General features: G+C 48.3%; 1 protein-coding gene across 7 annotated transcripts in view; it reads right to left on the reverse strand.

Annotated features, from left to right (window-relative positions):
• Positions 1 to 20,892, reverse strand: part of RPH3A (rabphilin 3A) — a 253,672-nt gene that overhangs the window by 93,475 nt on the left and 139,305 nt on the right. For 2 of the 7 annotated variants that reach the window (XM_032431453.1, XM_032431457.1), the window contains exons 1-2: positions 6,298 to 6,666; positions 6,028 to 6,149 (exon numbers count right to left, since the gene is read on the reverse strand). The exons of 2 other annotated variants lie outside the window; for them this stretch is intronic. The gene's annotated coding sequence lies outside the window, so the exon portion shown is untranslated. 3 more of the 7 variants (XM_032431456.1, XM_032431455.1, XM_032431454.1) reach the window with 2 other exon arrangements.

Genomic DNA, 20,892 nt, shown 5'->3' on the forward strand with positions numbered 1-20,892 from the left:
AGGCTGAGGGCCAGAATGGACCACACAGATGCTATTTTGGCAGCATCTCGTGTGGAAGGCCTCCCGATAAACTTCGAGAAATCATTTCTCCTCTCAGCAGCCCCGGAACGCCGCCCTGCCATCAACGGCTGGCACCGGAACCCGCTTACGTAATCTGTTCTCTACTGAGAGCTGTCTCCATTCACAAGTCGCTGCTTGTCATTGTGTAGGTGCATTAAAGAGGGAAAAAAAAAAAGGAAAGAAAGGAAGAAAAAAAGAAAGAAAAAGGCAACTGAATGAACTCACTCAGATCATATTGAGAGATGAGGAGACTTTCCCCCTTGGCTCTCCAAATAAACCCTTCACAAACCACACATCATCATGATGCTGTCAGACGGTTTTCCTCTTGTTGATTAATTGCAGAAGGGTGGGCAAAAACCCCAGCTTCCTGAGGCATGTTATCTTGCTCACTAACTGGATTACTAAGCCAGAGTCTGACACGACTCCATTACAATGAGATTTAAGCGTGCGTTATGTCATTAAAACTAATGACAGCAAGACAATGACTTCGAGGAAACCACGGTGCCATTGCACGCAGCGGCCCGGTACCTTGGTGCAGCCGCAGCTCACATTTCCCTGGCACAAATGGAAAGCAAGTTGGGCTAAGAACCGGCTGTATTCTCTCAAACCCCGAAGGCCTGGCCAGGCTAGAGAGCTGGCTGATCCCCGCTGCCTCGCCCCTGAGCCATCTGATAACCTAAGTCCCTAGGTCCTGCCTGAGAAAGAAGCACCCGCTCGCCACCCGCATGGGGTGCTCAGAAGTTAGCAGGGAATGGGGTCAACACTGCTAGATCAAGCTTGCGCTCCTGTGGGAAACAGGGATTCAGGGGCAGAAAGTAAATGATGGGCGCTGGGGAGGCAACAAGCCTGAATCTTACCCAGCTCAGCCCCTTGGGAAACGGTGAGCAGTGGGGGAGAGAACCTTGGGAGAAAGTCTGAGGCTTGCAACACACCTAGAACTGTTATAACTAACACCTGTAGAAGTGTTCTGCATTTCAAAAACACTCCTTTATCTATAGCAGTGGAGGTATGTAAAAACACAGGTCTCAAGGCCCTGCACTCAGAGTGTCTGATGGAGGGGGTCTAAGGCATTTCCCGAGAATCTGTCCTGGATTCTCTTAGACATCAAGAGCTTTCTACCCCCAGCAGAAGGTGAGTCCAGCAACCCGTGCCTTTCCTGCCTTTTGTCCCTTCTTTTACCTGCAAGCTCAGTGTGCGCAGACTCCACTCCCCACTCCAAAACAGCTCTCCCCTCACTTTTTGGAAGGGATTTTCCAACTCCTCCTCAGTAAAGCGTAAATGACTAATAAGGCCAGATGTGTTATCCCATCCGAGGCATCTGCTCTTTGTCCAAGAGCAAGGCCTTAAGAGAAAAAAACAAAGCTTTAATAATGGACTTTCAGATGTCATTGAGCTAAGTGAAAACACCCCCCAAAAAGGGTGACTAAGGAAGCCCTCTCTCTGTACCACCCCCCGAAGCTTACACATTGTAGGCAGCCACTTACTTAATCTAAGTCCCAAAAGAGATGGTATCTTTGTCACCATTTTATTCCCAATACCCACCACGGTGCCAGGTGTACCGTAAGTACTCAATAAACGCATGGTACATGAGTGTCAAAGATGCTCTGGCAGGAGGAGAAGAGGCCCAGCCTTACCTGTAACAGACCCGAGATGAAATCCAAGTCCTTCTAAACTCTGCACCAATGACTCATCAGAACCAACCAACACTAAGTGCCTATTGTATGCAGACCTCGGGCTGGACCATAGGTCGAAGGCACCTCCTCAAATTGACCTGTCCACTAGTCAACCAACTGAGGTTCCACTCATTTATTCCTGTGTGCATGCAGGTCACCGTGAACAAGTGCCGTGTGCTAACCTTGACTTTACAAACTGAGATGCACAGCCTTGGCCCTTCAGGAGCTTGCCTGTGGCACCTCTCCCCCTAGGCAGTAGCACCATGGCAGGGAAAGCTCGGGTCTCCTAGAAAAAACTCACGGGCTCTGAGCTGGTGAGTTGGAATGATTCAGCAAAAACCTCCCAAGGATGTGGAGGAACAAAAGACAGAGGAGTTGGGAGGGCTTCTCCTCCCAGACCCCGTCCTCCAGGGCCTGCCCACCACACTCATGAGGGCCTGCTTCCTCAGGGCTTCATGGGCTTCAAGGAAAGGAGGCCATGATGCCCATTTCACAGATGAAAAAACTGAGGTTCTGGGGACCACCAGCAACTGCACGAACACCACAGAGGGAAAAAGTTGGACCAGAAGTCTCCTGTCTCCAAGCCCTGTCTTCTCTCTCCCGGGCCCCAAAGCTGCACAGCTGGCCCACAGGATTCACCTCCCTCTACCTCCCCTCAATCTTGTTTCAGTCCAGGGTGACTTCACTGTTACCATCACCAACATCATCCCCATGGCTAACGTATGTTGCTTACTTACTCCCCCCAGGCTCAGTACTAAGTACTTTGCAAGCATTAACTCAAAGTTTTCCTAATTCCTTTAGTATCTTCAACTTTACAAAGGGAAAATTGAGCCTCAGAGAAGTGAAGTGACCCAACCGGAAGGATCTAAACCCAAGAGATCTATTTCCATGCCGTACTACCTTAATATACTTAACTGAGGAAATTGAGGCTCAGAGAGGTTAATGGTCTTGCCTGAAGTCACACAGCAAGGAAGCGCTGGAGTCACAATTGAACCCAGGTTTGGCTTCTCCCAGAGTCCCACACTGCAGCCCCTCAGACGGCTGGTTAAGAAGGCAGACGGGGGTGGGGAACAGGAAGGAGAGGGGCCTATTTCTGTGGTACCTCCTTCACAGTCCCAGCACAAGGGGAGCTCCATCCTGGGTGGCAGCTGAATAATTTAAGTTCGTCGGCTCCAGCCTACCACTACTGGGTCCCAGATATCTTTCTATCCCAGGTTACAGCCTCAGCCCTTAACAGAAATCTACCACACTGTTTGCTTCTCATGGTCTTCACATCAACTCCTGATTCATCTACCTTTACGACCAGCTCCCCACTCAAAGGGGATAAAGAACAGGAGATGGGACTGAATGTCATGGTGGTTTTTAGTAGAAAGTCACAAACTCTCTATGACCCACATGGGGGGGGGGGGCGGTAAATAAAGAGTAAATACCACATCCTACAAATAAAAGCCCAACGCAGCCACCCCGACAAGAACTCATAGCCTTGGACAGGTGTCCTGAATGTATACGAGCTATAGGAGGAAAGGGGGAGAGGGAGAGCCAGCTGGTGAGAGTCTTCCCAGGCCAGCTTTTAGAATTGCAGAGCCTCCGGGGGCTGCATCTCTCCCACCAGTGAGAAAGGAAATGCCCACATTTGTCTCCACAGCTATGCTTCCCAATCACCAGCACTGGCTAGAGAGACACTGCGGAATGTCCTCCCTCTGTACCAGCTGGGTGGGGTGAGTGGGGGCTGCCTAAGCCAGGAGGAAAGAGATGATGCCTTATCTTCATGATGGCAGATGTGTATGTCGCTCGGCCGTAATTTACTGTGTGGTCTTAGATAAGTTGCTTTCCCTCTCTGGGCCCCCCGAAGGGGTCAGACTAGATCAGAGGTTCTGAACTTGAGGTGCTCAGATGAGCATTAGGGAGGGTCCACGAGTCCCTGGGTATTGTGTGTTTGTGTGGATACGCATCTTTTCAGAGTGGAGGTTCTCAAAGGGGTCCTTGCTGCCACCCCTGGGATAAGTCTCTATAGAGCCTTCAAATACTACTATATCCATATATCTATGTATCTGAGGCCACGAATAAAGCAGACCCCGCTCCAGCTGAGCACAGGATTCTAGGAACCTAGCAAAGTTCTCACAAGAGACCCCCAGTCCTGACTCACCCCAAACAGGCCTCCTCAGCACTCATGATAAATTCCCAAACACAGTACACATCCTTCCTAGAAGCCTGCCTGCACACACACTCCTATCACACAGTCACAGAACCTGAGCTAGAAGGGGACCCGGAGTCACCTAGACCATGTGCCTCATTGCACATACAGGGAAACTGAGGCCCAGAAAGGGGAGGCAGAGCTGGGGCCGGAACCCAGGTCCCCTGGTCTAAGCCCAAGCTTCCTTCCAGAAGCTTCTGTTTCCCTCTCCCTGGTGCACCACAATGCACCATTTCAAATGTGATGGGGGAGGAGGGAGGGCAGCCTTTTGGATCTTAGCCACCCCCAAGGAAGTAAGGCTGAGAAGCAGCAAGGAGATGTTTTCAAAGCACCCACATGTTAACAACCCAGCCCCAGCAACCTCAGCTGGGCTAGCATGCATGCTCTGCATGGCTGAACCATTTGCTAAAACACTGAAATACTCCTGTACCAGATGGTGATGTTGCACTGAGGCCCCTGGGGCTCCCCGATACTCTCCTAGTACCCCCTCACCACAATCCAGCAATTAAAGGGTTAACACTTAGCACAATAGAGAACTCCTAAGAGCCCCCACTCCAGGGCCCCAGCCGTTGTCCAGTTTGACCAGTGAATGCCAAAGTTCAATATTTTAAATTTCACCCACGGCCAGATCTCGTGGCTTCTTATCTGAACCAAATTTCTGCATGTCAGTCATTCCTACTTGAGGCTTCCCAGGGAGGAAACTAAGGCAACTTAGTTTGAGAGTCCTCAAGGTCACCCAGTGAGAAAAGCGTGGGATTTTGAGGACCCCGTCTTTGACACTAACCACCAAGCAGCCCACTCCCTCTGCTTCACATGCTCTCCCTGAGCAGGCACATGCCCTGGGATTTCGGCGTCCCCACTTGGCTCCGGGACCTGAGAAAATGATTGAGTGGGCCCTGCTTACATTTCAGGCTTGCCAGTCTCTGGGGCTGATGTTTTATTCCTCCCACCTCTAAGAACAAGAGCCTACAGAGAAATCCTTGGGGGTGCAGAAGACTGAAGTGGCCCCTGAGATAATTGTGAAGATGCTAAAAATAAGGACATTCATTTCCAGAAAGGTAGATGTAATCAAAGCAGAAAGCAAAGAGAAATCTCCTTTTGATGGGTCACAGATTAGCAGCAAAGGCGTTTTAAAATTAAATGTGAGTTTTTGGATTCAGTGACAAGAAACCTCGACTTCCCACTCACTAACAGGTTGGTGCAAGCTTATCCCATCAGGATCTCAGATAAAGAAACCAGAGCGGGGTTTGGTCTGCCCTGGAACAGATCCAAAGCCGGAAACTGGGGTCCTTCCCCAGAATCCGAACAAACTCTGTTCCCTTCTTTGTCTACTCTGAGACAGGCTCAGGATGGAGTCCCCCAGGCTGGTGTCAGGATGCACCCCCCATACAATCACTTACAGGTTGCACCACCTGTGAAAATAAAACATCGTCTGCTCAGCAGGCGGCTGGCTGCTCCCCTCTGGGCTGCCTGACCACTCATTCCAAGCAAAATGTGGTCCTTTCATGGCTCCCAGATCTCCCATCTCAAGAAGCTTAGAACAGCCAAGCTTGCAAAAATCACTACACTTGAATCACTCAGCTATACCTGGAAGATAGTACAGTCTGAGCCTTGTCCTATGCAAGCCTCACCTGGTGTGCCTAGGTAACCATCAGCAAGGGCTAACCTTTCAGCCTCAGCTGACCCTCTCTCATCCGGCACCAAGGTGCCCACCCACAGAGCAGAACATCCAGAGACCCTCCATGCAGGCTGGCCAGCCCATGAAGGGTTAATCCACTCCGAGAACTGCTGGCTACTTTCAACAGCTTCTGCTGTAAGGGAGAGGGTAAATTGGGCAGAAGCCACAAATTTTATCGCATTGCCTAAAACAGGAGCATATTTTACCCCCTCCCTGGGCACTGAGCCGAAATCTCATTTAGCTTTGGGGTGCTGCTTAGGCGATCAAACACTGCGGAATGTGGGCAAATAAATGTGGTCATTCCTCGACATCCCTCCCCCATCTACCTACCCTCTATCCCACCAGCTCATGTACACACCTCATCCCAACTGGGATCTCAATACCCCTAGCCCATTTACACAATTTAGAAGAATAGCACTTACCTCCACACCAGAGGATTGCAGAGGGAATGGGTGAGCCAAATTCTTGCCAACTCCTCCCTTCCCTGCCAGGGTGGGAAGACACTAACTCCCAATGACTTGGTTTGAAAGCTCAGTGGAGGTGCCTGAAAGAAAATTGTTCATCTGATTCCCCTACTCTTCCCAAAATAAAATCAAAGCGCCGGCACGCACACAGGCACCGGCGCGCGCACACAAACACACACACACAGCAACTACCCCTAAATCATGCAGGACCAAGACGAAAAGAGATACCACTGCCAGAAGAAGAGAAAACTCAGACCAGTCTGTGGACAAGGCAAAGACAGTGGCTCCCTCAGACCGCCCTCCACATGGATGAAGAAGGTTTTCGCTCCGAGTCCTCTCCCCCCACCCCCTCTTCCTCTCTCTTTCTCTTTCTCTCTGTCCTCTGTCCGCGTCCGCGTAGGCAACTCCAGGTTGCTGGCAGTAGACGAATCAATTGCTTCCCCAGTGCCCGAATCAGTGGCAGCGGCCACCACTGCTGCAAAACCCCGTGTGAGCAAGGGAGGGGACAGCAGCTTCCCGGCGCAGGGGGAACCAAGCCGTGATTTATGTGTGAGGTGCCTGGAGAAAGAGAGGTGGGAGGCCAGGAGGAGAGGTTGGGCGCACCAGAGATCCCCGCTGGTGGAAACAGCAATCAGGAGATTGGCGATCAGCACCGCGGACAGCGCTAAGATGCGGCGGGCGGCGAGGGATGGGCGGGAAGCGAACCTTCAGGCAGCGAAGTTAAGTTATTGGATGGTTTGAGCAGAGAAGGGGGAGTAGTGAAGCGGGGGGGAGGGGACGGGACTTCTCGACATCACACAGTGAAGTCAGTGACAGCCTACCTACCACACACTTGTTCTAATATTGTCGCTCACTCTCAGAGCCAGGAGCTGTAAGTTCACAGCCCCTTTCCCACACACACACCCAGACCTTCACTGTTCCTCTCTGCTGGGAAGAGTCTGACCCCAGTGTGGGAGCCTCCAAGTGGTTTTTACCCCCAAAACTCAGCCCAGCTGACTTGGCCTCACCCGCATTGCTTCAGATTTCTGACCTGTATCTTGAGTGCCTCAGAATTCAGAGGATGAAAGGCTTAATGAACGTAAATTTCTAAGGGGCTTAGTTGAATAAGCATTTGACAGATTTCTGGGAACCAGTTCTGGCCCCCATACAACCTTGGAAAAGTCATTTAATGTCTCCAAGTCCCAACTGTAAAATGAGGATATGACTATCCAATTTTCCTAAACATAAAAAGCAACAATAAGAACACCAAAGTTGTGGGCTGCTAGGATACCATAACCTCCTACAATTCAAATATTTTGACAGAGGGAGAAAGGAATCGATAGCCAACCCAGGATGGTATGCACCAAGCCTCACCTTTCAGCATGTGGTGTGAGAGGGATGAAGTTGGGAGATTACAGGACGTCTAAATCAGACAATTAAGCCTCGGCCAAAGACCCATCCCCAAAAGATCTGAAGTGAAATCACTGTATGAACAAGAAAATAAAACCATGAAAAGGAGAAATATACAAAGAGACGTTAATTCCCATAGCTTCCAGTGTTCCAGATCTCAAGGGTCCTATTCTTGCTTACTATGGGAAAAGGAAAGGAAATTTTCAAGTAGACCAAGATCTGATTAGACCTGAAAAGTGAAGGAGAACTCTCTCTACCGGGGACCCTCCTCTAAAGTGTCCCACTCACATGGCCCAGGGCGAGCTACTACATTTGTCACTTAATTCTCCCCTGGAAAAGTAGAACTTAAAATGGCAGGGTCTTAGAGATTATTTAGAGCTTCACTTTATAGATGTTCACGGTCATTGTGATCACAATGATGGTGATGATGGCGATGGTTATGGTGGTGGCAGTGGTGAGGGCAGCTATCATTTATTGGGAACTGACCATGCCCCAGCCATTCTCCTGCAAACTTTATATGTATCAGCTCCTTCAATCCTCACCATGACCCTTTGACGAGACTATTATTACTTCCATTTTACAGATGAGGAAACTGAGCCTCAAGAAATTAAGTCCCTTGCAGTAAGTGGCAGACACAGAATTCAAACCCAGGGTTGTATGATTCCGAAGCCCATGCTTCAGAATGTGTCTCTCTGAGAGTAAAGTTCAAATACGTTCTACAGGTTTTTTTGGCAGGATCTCATTGGATCGTTCCTGGGAAGACCCTATGACACAAGTTCAATCCTCTCACTTTACACATGGAGAAAGTGAGGACCAGAGAGCGGCAGTGAGTTGCTCATAGCCAAAGAGCTAGGAAGTGGCAGAGTTGAGTCCGGAACTTGGGCCTTTCAGGTGCTAGGGCCTATGTTCCAGCCCCTAGGACAGTGCCTGGCACATAGTTGGCAATAAACATCTAAAGAGTGATTCAGGGAGATAGGGATTAAAGTCACACAGGATGCTGGTAGTAGAATCAGGACCCAATATTTCCCAGGTCTTTTGGCTCCTAGTCCCAAAGAACATCTACCCCACAGCACAGCTTCCAGGCTTAGGCACATGTTCTAAAAGGGTCTGTCTCTAATTCAGATCTCCCTTAGGAAATCAAAATAGCTACCACCTGCTAAATGCCTAGACACCTACTGTGCGCTATGCTAGGCACGTGACACTTAACTATCTCCAGTTTGCACAAGTGCATGAGGTGGGTGCTATTTATGGTCCCATTTTCAGATGAGAAGACTGAGGCACGAGCATGTGAAATGAAACCCCAAGGTTCACAGCTAGATAGTGGCAGAGGCAGGGATGCAATCCCGGGTCTGTCTGACTCCAAGGCCTGTGTTTTTGCCACCCTGTTAGTTTTCTGCCTCAATTTGGGCCCCCTAGAGGACCCTGGTAAAGTGAAAAGGAGGCCTGAGTTGCCCCCCACACACATCCTGGTTTCAACCAGAACAGCTGTGCTTTTAAGTGTTTTGCATACTGGGCATCTGCCCAAGCCTTCATTGAAACAGGGCTTTGCAGCAAAATTTAAAAATGATAATATGGTTGAAACCAAAGCTCTGCACCTTCCCTGATGACCACGCCATCTAGGAACCAGCCCCTCCTTCTCTGGGGATTTTGCCCCACCCTCTGCACTGTCCTGGTCACCATCTCTAAACCCTGGTTCTGTCCTGGGAGCTCCTGGAGAGCTCTTAGTTCAAAGAACGGGCTGCTCCTGTAAGCTCCAATAGCTCTGCAGCAGGGAGATACCTCGAAACCAGACACCTCAAGGCTCAGCCCAGCCAGGCTCTGATCCTCTCAAGGATGGAGCAGTGCTGTGGGATTTCTCAGGGCCCTGGATTCAGCAAGCTGCCCCGTTCTGTCCTTGCTCTGCTGAGGCCAGAGGCAGCCCACTAAGTCTCTTGGTTACCCCCAGGGAGGATGGGCAGTGCTGGTGATGGTTATAACTACAACCACAGAAGCCACCCATTATGTTCTGGGTGACTCATTTTGCACGTTATTATTATTTCATCCTCACAACAATCCTATGTGTTCAAATGGTAATAGTTTTATTTCCATTTTACAAATGAGAACACTGAGACTCAAATGCCCAAAGCAACTAGCCCGAGGCCATTTCATTCATAAGTAGTGGAACTGGGATTTGAACTGAGACCCTCTGAGTTTGTAACTATCATGCTATATGGCATCCCTAATTATAACTGTCTCTCCCATTTATTTTTGGTGTTTATTATTCACCCAGTGACATGCTGTATTACTTCAATGCTATTCATGACTTAGCACAGTGAAATTTTACCCATCGTAAAGATGAGGAAATTAGGCCCAGAGAGGTCAGGTGACTTGCCCAAGCTAACACAGCTACAAAGAGGGGGAAGCTCAGGGTGTGAATCTCAATAGTTTCAGGCCCCAGTGTGATGTACTGTCTCCCACGGAGATGGGTACAGAGGTAGCACAGAAAGAATGCTCCTATTTCAAATGGGGCAGAATAATGGCCCCCAAAGAGGTCCACGTCCTAATCCTCAGAAGTGGTCAATATATTGCCTTATATGGCAAATGGGACTTTACAGATATGATGAAGTTAAGGATCTTGAGATGGAGAGATTATCCTGGGTTGGCGCAATGGGTGGGCGCAAGGTAATCACAAGAATCCTCACAAAGGGAAAAAGGAGGAGGAGGGTGAGCGGGGGTGGTGATGTCGGAGTGTAGGATTGAGAGACAGAGAGATGAAGATGCTACAGCGCTGGCCCTGATGACGGAGGAAGGGGCCACAAGCCAAGGAATGAGGGCGGCCTCTCCAAGCTGGAAAAGCCAAGGAAACAGATCTTCCCCTAGAGCCTCCAAAAGGAGCATAGCCCTGCCAACACTTTGATTTTAGGACCTCCAGAGCTATAAGATAATAAATCCGTGTTGTGTTAAGCCACTCACTTTGTTGTTCCGTGTTATAGCAGCCAAAGGAAACCAACAGGGTGCGTCTGCCAGGGAACCCACAATGGGAAGCGCCCAAATCAGCCTTAGCAATCTCGACTGAGCTCCCTCTGGGCCAGAGGAACCGGTACTTCCATCATTTTACAGTTGCTCTAAGCCATACAGTGTGTGTGTGTGTGTGTGTGTGTGTGTGTGCGCGCGCGCGCACATGTGCACGTGCCTCTGCACACGTGTGCACACAGACGGAGGCCCTACAACAGAAAGGACTCGAGCTCAAAGCTTTAGCTGGACCACCAGGCTCTGTGGCCGGATGGCACTGCCGGGGCACGCGTTGCCTCCTCCACTCCCTCCTTCTCTTCGAGAGCCTCCGGGGAAATGCTATCATCAGGAACACAAAAGGGAAGAAATGTCACAGGGCAGCTTTTCAGGAGCACAACTCATCACTGGGGATCAGTCAGAGACAAAACAAGTAAATGGAGCAGAGAGTCAGGAAGAGTAAGAAAAAAAGAGAGAATTGCTGGGTCCCTGAGACCGGCTTAAGTTCCCCGACAGATCGCTTCCCACCAAGGGGCGCCTGGGTGGCTCAGTTGGTTAAGCATCTGCCTTCAGCTCAGGTCATGATCTTGGGGTCCTGGGATTGAGTCCTGCATCCGGCTCCCTGCTCAGCGGGGAGTCTGCTTCTCCCTCTCCCTCTTTCCCACCACCCCCTCCCCACTCAAGCTCCCTCTGTCTCTCAAATAAATAAATAGAATCTTAAAAAAAAAAAAAAAAGATCCCTTCCCACCGAGAAAGAGGCAAGTCTTGGGGAGGCCCGTTAGCCCCCTTAGGAGAAAATAGGGTAATTACAGATAAGATGCTGCAGGACTTGGCGGGACAAGTTTTTATGACAAGTCAACAAGTATTATTTACTAATCAGTCAGTTTGGTGTTACCAGGCAAGCCGCTGCCAAAGCAAATAAGCCTGGGCTTGCCTTCCGGTGCTCTGGGCTTGATTCTTGGCTCTCCCATTCACCAGCTGTGTGACCTTGGGCATGTCATCTGCATGCTCTGTGCCTCAGTTTCCTCAACTCTAAAATGGGACTACAATACCTTCCCCACCTACCTACCTGTGTGGCCAGGACGTTTCATTGAGCTAACCGATATAAACAAGGGTCCTTTTCCTCCTTGCAGAGTCTAGTGAAGCATCTAGCCCCAAACGACCGGAGGTGCTGGGAAAAGGGCATTGGCAGAGGCAGAGTGACGAAATGGTCAAAAGGCCAGGTTTTAGGGTAAGGCTGCCTAGGTTCCAAGTTGCTAAACCTCTCTGTGCCTCAGTGTCCCCATCTGTAAAGTGGGGGATAATAACTGTACTGCTTCACATGGCTGTCATTAGGATCACATGAGCAAACATATGTAAAAGCACTTAGAATGGTGCCTGGGATATAGGAAGCCCTATGCGAATCATCTTTATTACTTTCACTGTTGTAATGATGATTGTTATTGACGAGATGCATTTTCCACAGGGTGATACATGTGGGGCTGAAATACGAAAGATGATGTGAGGTGGTCTGTGGATACATATTTTTTTAAGGTCTGAGTGTTGCATATTTATTTTAAAGTGCATCAGAAAAATACTGTATTCCCCTTCCAGTAGCGACCTAACGTTTTCTTGTATACAAACGTACTTAAGTATGTAGAATGTAGGGCAAAAATAAGTTTGCTTTTCTCTTTTATTTCAGCATCTCAATGGCATTATCTGCCCTGAAGTCAGCCCTCTGGGTGTGTCGGGTTCACCTAACTCCCCTCCCTGTAGTAACTGCTTCTCTCAGAGGGCCGCTTCAGTTATTCCAGTAAATCCAGAAGCAAAGTCTTATGCCAAGAAAATGAAGGAAGAATGCGGGATCTTCCCTGTCCCAGGTCCCCTTCAGAATCTGCTTTTGGTCTATAAAGAATAAATAACTAGCAGTAACTGAAGAGTGACCATATGTGCGTCCCTCATCTGAGCTCCTACAATCCAGCTAACCCTCTCCCAGGGTCCAGCCCACATGACTGGCTCTCCCATCGCACCGAATACTCCAAGAACACAGCTCAGTCTCGTGCATCTCTGAGTTCTTGGGGCCCAGAACAAACTTGATGTCTGGTCCATGTTGAGTAAGTGAATTATTCTTAGAACATTTGATGCCTGTTTCTTTTATCTTCAGTCTCAGACACGGGGAATCTGACCACTTGAAATCGCATGGTTAGTTATAAATGGTGTATGTCATTGGTTCGTGGGATCCTGCAAGGAGCCCCATGTCTTCAAAATGAACAATTTTAGGAAGACCTGGGCCAGGTCATCATCTCAGATGATCAATGCCAGAGTTGCTAGCCACAGGAAAAGGGCTGAGCAAGCTGGGAGAAGCCAGGACACCTGCCTGAGGAGTAAGATTTGAGCTGGTTGAATTTGGGCAAGTGGGAAAAAAGAGTAGAGTGAGGAAGAGCTGCTTGAGAAAAAAGCTCCGCAGACGGGACATCCATCAAGGCATTAAGGATGGAGGGGGCTGACATTTCCAAAAGTAGCTTTAAGCTGTGATGGAAAAGGAATGAATCTATAATAAAGGGATGGCAGGCACGTGACTGGAGGAGGGGAGGTCAGAGCTATTTCCTATTGGGTCTTTCAAAGCACTCTTCCAGAAAGACCCTCTGGCTTTTCCCTGAAATGAACAAGCCAGATTCCTCAACTCTGCCAGGCATCAGTCAACAAGTCCTAGTCATTAGCTCGTGTTGGGGAGGGGGCAAAGGGAGAGCTGACTCCTCATTTAGTGGCTTAGCTACTCGCCAAGCTCCTAGCAGAATGGTTGAAAGGGAGTTAGCTTGGAATCTCACCTCGTCTACTCACTGGCTGTGTGACCTTGGGCAAGTCACTTCACCTCTCTGAGCCTTAGCATCCTCGTCTGTAAGAGTAATACCTACCTCATTAGTTTATAGGACCATTCAAAGATCCGTAAAGGGCTTGGTATACTCCACAAAGTGCTGGCACATAGTAAACGCTCAACACATGAGGTGTTGTTGTTCCTATTATGATTATTATTACCCTCTGCCAGATGCCGGGGATACTGTGACATGAGTAAGACTCCACCCCTCCATGCTACAGGCCAAAGGGAGAGATAGAAAAGAGACCTCCAAATGACAAAACAGAGTGGTAACCGCTATCAGAGAGCCGTGAAAAGCGTACTGGAGGGAAGACACATATTTCTGTGACGCGTGGTGGCGGACAGAGGAGGAACAAGTTATCTCTACAGGAGACCTGGGAAGTGGGTGGGCGGTGGGTGGCAGGGGGCACGCCACGTGCCCAACCTCTCAGCACCCCGAGCGTTTCTCCCTCCCTACTCCAGTCCTCGCTCCAACATCGGGGGAACATCTTTCCTCCAAGGAGATTTCTCAACATCGCACTTACGTAGTCCTAATGTGACACGACAGATATCCAGCAGGCTTGAGAAAGGAGAGGCTAGCTCTCCCCACGAATCCCACTGGGCTAAGCAGGCGAGGCAACACAGAGTGGCGCAGAGATGGAGAGGGACCGGAGTACAGGGCCACAGAGTAGCGGTCAGGTTAGCTGGCAGGGGGGAGTAAACTGTCACAGCCTTCCTGGGGGGCGATCCAGTGCTACGTGTCCAAACCGTAACAATTATACACACTTACCATCTGACCCATTAGACTCTCTTCAGGAATCTAATCTAAGGACATAATTAGACATATACACAGACATAAGTATCACAGCGTTGCTTATAATAATGACAGATTGGAAACAACCCAAATGTCCAGCAATGGGAGGGTCATTTGAATAAACTGTGGTATAGTCCATACCAGCGGCCATGAAGCAGTCCCACACTGGGACAGTTTTGATGGAACCCTGAAAAGATGTAATCTCGATACTTAAAAAAAAAAAAAAAAGACTACAAGATTGTATATATAATTTGATCCCATTTTTGGATACATGCACACTCTATCCTCCTTCGAAGTCCTGGCTGGTCATTCATTTATTCACTCAACAAACATAAGATGAGGTCGGACTTACATGCCAGATGCTAGGGATACAGAAGGACGCAAAAGTGACACCCTCCCTTCTCTTGCCAAGCTTCGAGATTCGAAATTCACCTCCTTCAGGGAGACCTCTATGATTACACCAGTCCAGACTGAGGTTCCCCTTTTCTGATCCCTGGTAGTCCCCCCAGAATTTATGAAGGATGATAATAGCATTTTCCCAAGACCTCAGCTAACTTCCTTACATGTAGAATATTGCCATATACTTACAGCATCTCTGGAGAGTAAATCCTAGGATTGATCTCCATGTCCCAGATGAGAAGACTGAGGCTCAGACAGAATAAGATATTTGTTCAGACTCATACATCACCACATAACCAAGCAGGGACTCAGTCTACACCTGTCCTAGGTCAGACCCCACACCCTCAAGCACTGCATTTGTGCCAAACAAACACTTAAGGGCTTGTTTGGGCCCAGCACAGGGCACCTGTCTGCACTCTCAAGAGCCTTTCCTGACTCCTCCGGACGCGGTTGGACCCTCCTCTTCTCTGGCCCCAGTGCACATAATTCAGGCACTGTAACAGCATGTCTCCTTCCACCGTGATCCCCAGCATGAAGGGAGGGAGACATCTGACCACCCTAAATTGCAGGTTTAGTTACCACAAATGGTTCATGTCAGTAGTGAATGGAATTCTCTAAGGTGCCCCATGCCTCCCAGATCCTGCTGTCCATGAACAAGGTTAGAAGGACCTAGACTAGACCGTCATCCCAGAAGAGGAGTGTCAGAGTTGCTGGCTACATCCAAATATCAGTTCCTGGGGACAGGGGACCACATCTCTCTCTTAGGTCCTTAACACAGGGTCTGGCACAGGATAAATACCAAATAAATAGTGGATGAATGAATGACTGAATGAATGAATGAAAGGGGGCATCATTTTTGCCAGCCATTTATTTCCTGGATCAAAGGTTTTCTTCCTCTGGGCCAGATGCCTAGAGTTCACTAAGCCTTGCACCATCATCACCACACCCAGGACACTGCAAAGAAATGGAGCAGGAAGAAATTCAGGCCACCCATTCACCCACAGCCTCTCTCGTGGCCCCGACCACACGGAAGAGGAGGCTTGGAGAAAAGATGAGGAGTGATCGCTGCAGGGGAGGTCAGCTGCACAGCCCCTGCCCAAGCTGATGCTTCTAAAGCTGCAGCTACATGGAACATTTTTGCTCACTCAGACAGCAAAGCCAGGAACCTCACACCAGCCCTTTCTAGCACAGGAAGCAAAGAGAGAAAAAGCCTCGGGGGACATGAGTCTGGCTGCACTTGAAAATGCCTACTAGTTTTTCAGGGAAACCAGATAAGTTCCAGAGGGTACTTTTCATAAGCATTTATATGGCATTCTCCAGTCAGCCTTGAGGGGCATCAAAATAAGATCATTTGTTCTCATGGACCTATCCTGATATTCCCATAATTCGTTTCAAGAAAAGGGAGCAGATGTTCTGAGCCTCTCCATCCTCTGTAAAGTGGGAGTAAGGGGAGTCTACTTTCCTAGATGTTTGTAAGGATCAAAGGGGATTGAAACACACAAAAGGACCCAGCACAGAGCTCAGCGAATAGAAACGTTCAGCAAATACCTGCTTGGTCTGAAGGCAACAAAAATCACCATAAAAGTCCAGTGTTATCTGGAAGAAATACCAGAAAGATTATATTTATCAGCCTAGCCTCTCAAAAGAATGAATGCAGGACGGGTTAAGTTTTGAAGGAAGAAGGAGAAAACTAGGGATTGTGAGGGGTTTTGTCAGACGTCAGGCCAAGGTGGGCCCTGAGAAGAGAGATATTATTATGAGGGTGCTGGACACACAGAAGGGAGAAAAGAGGGTTCAGACAAGGAATAAAAGAAGTAAGATGTACGAAAGGAAGGTTTTGCTAATTTCACCAAGGACCTCAGAGCACAGTGGGGAAACAGAGGTGTGGCATCAGGATCCCTGGGTCATCATCAGCACATATCTGGTTGCAAGAAACAGAAACCCCCTCAGAGATGGATCTCATGGAGTCCGAGGTCCAGCCTCCCCGCCACCATCACCTCTTGCCTGGACAATGGCAGTCGCCTCCCTACAATGCATTCGCTGCACATGGCCAGTGGTGTAGCCTCAGAGTCAAACAAGGACATGCCATTCCTTTTCTTGAACCCCCCTCTGGTCTCTCCCCATTGCACTTAAAAAAAAAAGAAAAGGTTTTACCTGGCCCCCCTCTCCCACCCCATGCCTCTTTGCCCTGCCTCCTACCACTCTCCCCTCTCTCGCTACACTCCATACTCAGGCCTTTGTTCTGTTTATCAAGCACCTAAGCTTGTTCTCACCTCAGGGCCTTTGCACCAGCCCTTCCTTCTGTCTGGACTCACTTCCTCCTGTTCTTTGCACAGTGGGTTCCCTTGTTGTCATTCATGTCCTAGCTTAGGTCACCTCCTCAGAGAGGCCTTCTCTGATCACCTTCCCCTCGTTGCCGATTTTAGTTTTCTGCATAGCACCTATCACCACCTGATGGTTTATTATTAATTCAGATAGATGGATAGAGTCCGTTTCTCTTACTACAATATAAGTTCCATGAGAGCAGACACCTAATAATCAGCTGTATCCCAGCACCTAGAATAGCGTCTAATATACAATAGGTGCTCAACAAAAATCTGTTGGATGAATGGATGGATGGCTGGGTACATGGGTGGGTGGATGGATGGATGGATGGATGGATACAAAAACAAGATATGAAATTTAGCCAGACCTCATATGATGTGGAAGAGGTCCATCATAAACCAAGTGTTCTCCCTGTCTCTGAGTGGCCCCTGGGTATTTCTTTGCATATGCTCCAAGTCTTATTGGTCAGCATTTCTGGGCTTCTGCTATTTGAACACAAGCTCTGTGGTTTTGGATTCGTCAGCTCAGCAGTGCCCATGGGGCTGGGTGGGGGGCAGGGTCACACAAGACAAACAGAGAGAACCAGAGGGGCGACAGGTTCTTTTAGGAGGGTGTATCCATTTCCCGGGGCCGCCAAGACAAATTACCACCAACTCGATGGCTAATACAATGGCTAGATTTATTCCCTCACAGTTCTGGAGACTAGAAGTCTGAAATCAAGGTGTCACGAGAGGGTCACACTCTCTCTTGAAGGCTGTAGGGAAGAAGCTGTCCCATGCCTTGCTCCTAGCTTCTGGTGATGCCAACAGACCTCGGCATCCCTTGGCTCACAGCTGCACCACCCCAGTCTCTGCCCCATCATCACATGGCTTCTTCCCCCTATCTCTTCTGTGTCTGTGTCTTCATCTCTTCTTCTAAGGACACAGGTCATATTGGATTTATGACCCACCCTAATCCAGTATGACTTCATCTTAACCTAACCAATTCTATCCACAAAGACCCTATTTCTAAATAAGGTTACATTCTGAAGTTCCAGGTAGACATGAACTTTGGGGGATGCTAGTCAACTCAGGGCAGAAGGGGTATCATAGATAGGGAGGCAGTGATCAGGCTCTGAGTCCAAGCTCTTCACTGACTAGTGGAGCAACCTGGGACAAGTCGTTACCCCTCCTGCCTGGCCTTCCCCATCTGTAGAATGGGAGAAGGTGGTGATAATATTGTTTGCATAATAGGGATCAACTAAGCTGGGAACTGTTACAGCATCTTTTAATCTGTGATGTACTTCATAACTGTGAGTTATTATCCGTGGCAGCCATGAGAATACCTTGCAGACCTCCAGCTACAGGAAGTTTAATTAACCAAGGGCCCCAGCTGCTACATTCTCAAATCCATCGGTGCAAACGAGGCCACCCTTCCCATGGGCTGCTCCCAGCCAATGACTGAGTGCAGCAGGGATACTAAAACAGGCCGGTTCCAGGGAGACAGGCTCTCCTCTGGCAGTGGCTGGAGGACTCCTGACACTTTGTGGAAGCTTCTTTAGACTACAGGGGAGTCTAAGACGCCCCCCACCCACCATCCCCTCCCTCTCAGGGTCTGGTGGCTCTCCGTGGCTTCCTGGCACTCTTCCTATTTTCCCCCACAGGTATTTCCCCTAATTAAATCCTTGCACATTTAGTCCCATCTTGATGTCTGCCTATTGGGAGGACCCAGACCAGAACATTATCCCAGAAATAATCTGTTACCTTTGCCCAATCAGCACACATGTCGCTGCTCCTGACTACCCTTTAAGTAAATCACACCCTTACGCCCATACTTGGTCCATGAGGTCCAGATAGAGCTGATGCCTCCCTCTACTCCAGGGGCAGGCACATGCCCAAGCCTGACCAATCTTTCCATTGGATTGGCCGCAATGCCAATATCTGGTACAGAGAAGGGCATGTAACCTGATGTAAGCCAATGGATCCTTACCTGAAACTTTGTTACTGCTTTTAGGAAGGAGATATATCTTTTACAGTGGGGCTGCTAAGCTGGTAGAATGCAAGCCTGGAGCTGCTGAGGAGCATCTCTGCCACCCTCCAGCCCGAGACTGAGATCGATGCAAAAGAGAGAGAGGGATGTGAAAAACTGATTCCTGATACCATTATTTCAGCACCTGGATCCAGCCATGCCTGAAACTCTTATACTTGTCTATAATGTATGTCAATACGTTCTTTTTTTTTTTTTTTTTTTTTGCTTTAGCCTATTTGAGTTGAGTGTTCCAACTTAAAAATTAAATCCATAATTTTCCTGCCACGATTCTTCAAAGGGAGGATCAGAGATTGTGGCTTCTGGAGAAGAACTACAAAGTCAAGTAAACATCAAGGATGGACAAAATGGATTCTTTTAATTCAATGTGTGAACTACTTTCAGAGTGTCAGAAGGATTAAAGAGAAAAAAGAAACAACCAAAGAAGCATCAGTGGGAGCCAGTTTGGCTTTAGGCTGCTTTTTAAAGAAAGCCTCTCCACAATTAGGATTTCCAAATATAATCCCTCTCTCGTTCGACAGAACCCAGTACCTAGACAGCTACTTCTAAAAATAAGAGAAATAAAATCTGTTTTCTGATGAATCATAAACACATTTCATCTCTGGTTCTTCTCCTGTTTTGGGATGAAACTCAGAAGAAAGTGTTTCCCTTCTTTTAAAAAATTAAAATTTGTGGGGATTTCTATCAATAAATTCATTCTGCTCTTCTCCCTAAATGGATTATTTTTGCAAATGTTCCCATTTGGATGGGAGGCTGATATCAGGCCCATAATATCAACCACTATTGAGGTTGATCCTACATAGTGAAAAACATCTTGGCCACTCTTTGCTTGGCAATAGACGAGAACCCCAACAAAGCCAAGACGCAGTAATCCTTTTTCTCTTAGCTAAACAATAAGAGCACCCAGCCTGCTGAGGCACTGTGAACAGGACTACAGAATTCAGCAAAACTGTGGCCTGTGAGGCATTTCTAACTCAAGGCTCGATCTCTCTCCTTTGGAAATAAAAATACATAATAAACCATTAATGTTTAACTGGAGGCATCATTAATTAACATAAGGAGCCCTAACTTCACTATGCAGTTAATTCCCCTTTCCTGAGTAGATGCAAATGGCAAATGGAAGGTCTGTCTCCTATCAGGACCCTTCTGCCCCTCTTTCAGTTGTATCTCCATCCCTGGCACGGTTTTGATGGCAAAAAGCAAAAGCACCTACATGTTCTTTAAATAGATCTCTGCGCTGACTGCCTCGACAGCTAATGGCCAAAGGATGCTAACACGCTGTGGCATCTATGTTCGCAAAATCAAGGAAGTTTTCCATCAGCTGACTTGCTCCTTTATTAAGAGAAAAAGCAATCAGGCAGGCAGGAGCAAAGCTTACTAGGGGATTTGAACCTCTAAACTGCACTGAGCAGATGCTCAGGGATGAGGAGGACTCAAATCAATAATAATAATAACAACCTTAATGATCACAGCAACAGCAGCGGGGGTAATGGCTACTACTTGCTGAGCACCTTCTGCAAGCCTGGCTCAAAATCACTGCTTTATGTGCGTGATCTCACTGAATTCTCACAATTAACTCTAAGAAATAGGTGCTAATATTATCTCTGCGTAACAACATGATTGTGGTAGATTGGTTGCAAAAGTGGCCCTAATTCTTCCTTCTCCTATACCCACAGCCTTTGCAACGTGACTTCACATTGCAGTGTGATTTTGCAGCTCTGTCCTTCAGGAGACGAAGTCAATTTCTCTGCCCCTCGAATGAGGCTGGGCTCTGTCTTGCTTTGGCCAATAGGATGCCAAGATTCTGGACTTCAAGGGGACCTTCAACTTCTACCTCTGGAAATCCTGCCCAATAATAAGCCCAAACTAGCCTGCTGGAAGATGAGAGGCCCCATGAGACAGAACTGAGCCCAGACAAGGCTATCCTTGACCAGCCAGCTCCCAGAGACCCACAGCCCATAAGCAAGCTCAGAAAGATTAGCCAAACTCTGTCCAGTTTGTCATTTCTACCCAGGCAACCCACAGACTAGTGAACAGTAATAAATGTTTA

Source organism: Phoca vitulina, unplaced genomic scaffold (assembly GCF_004348235.1).
Source record: "Phoca vitulina isolate PV1807 unplaced genomic scaffold, GSC_HSeal_1.0 scaffold46, whole genome shotgun sequence".
NCBI lineage: Eukaryota > Metazoa > Chordata > Mammalia > Carnivora > Phocidae > Phoca > Phoca vitulina.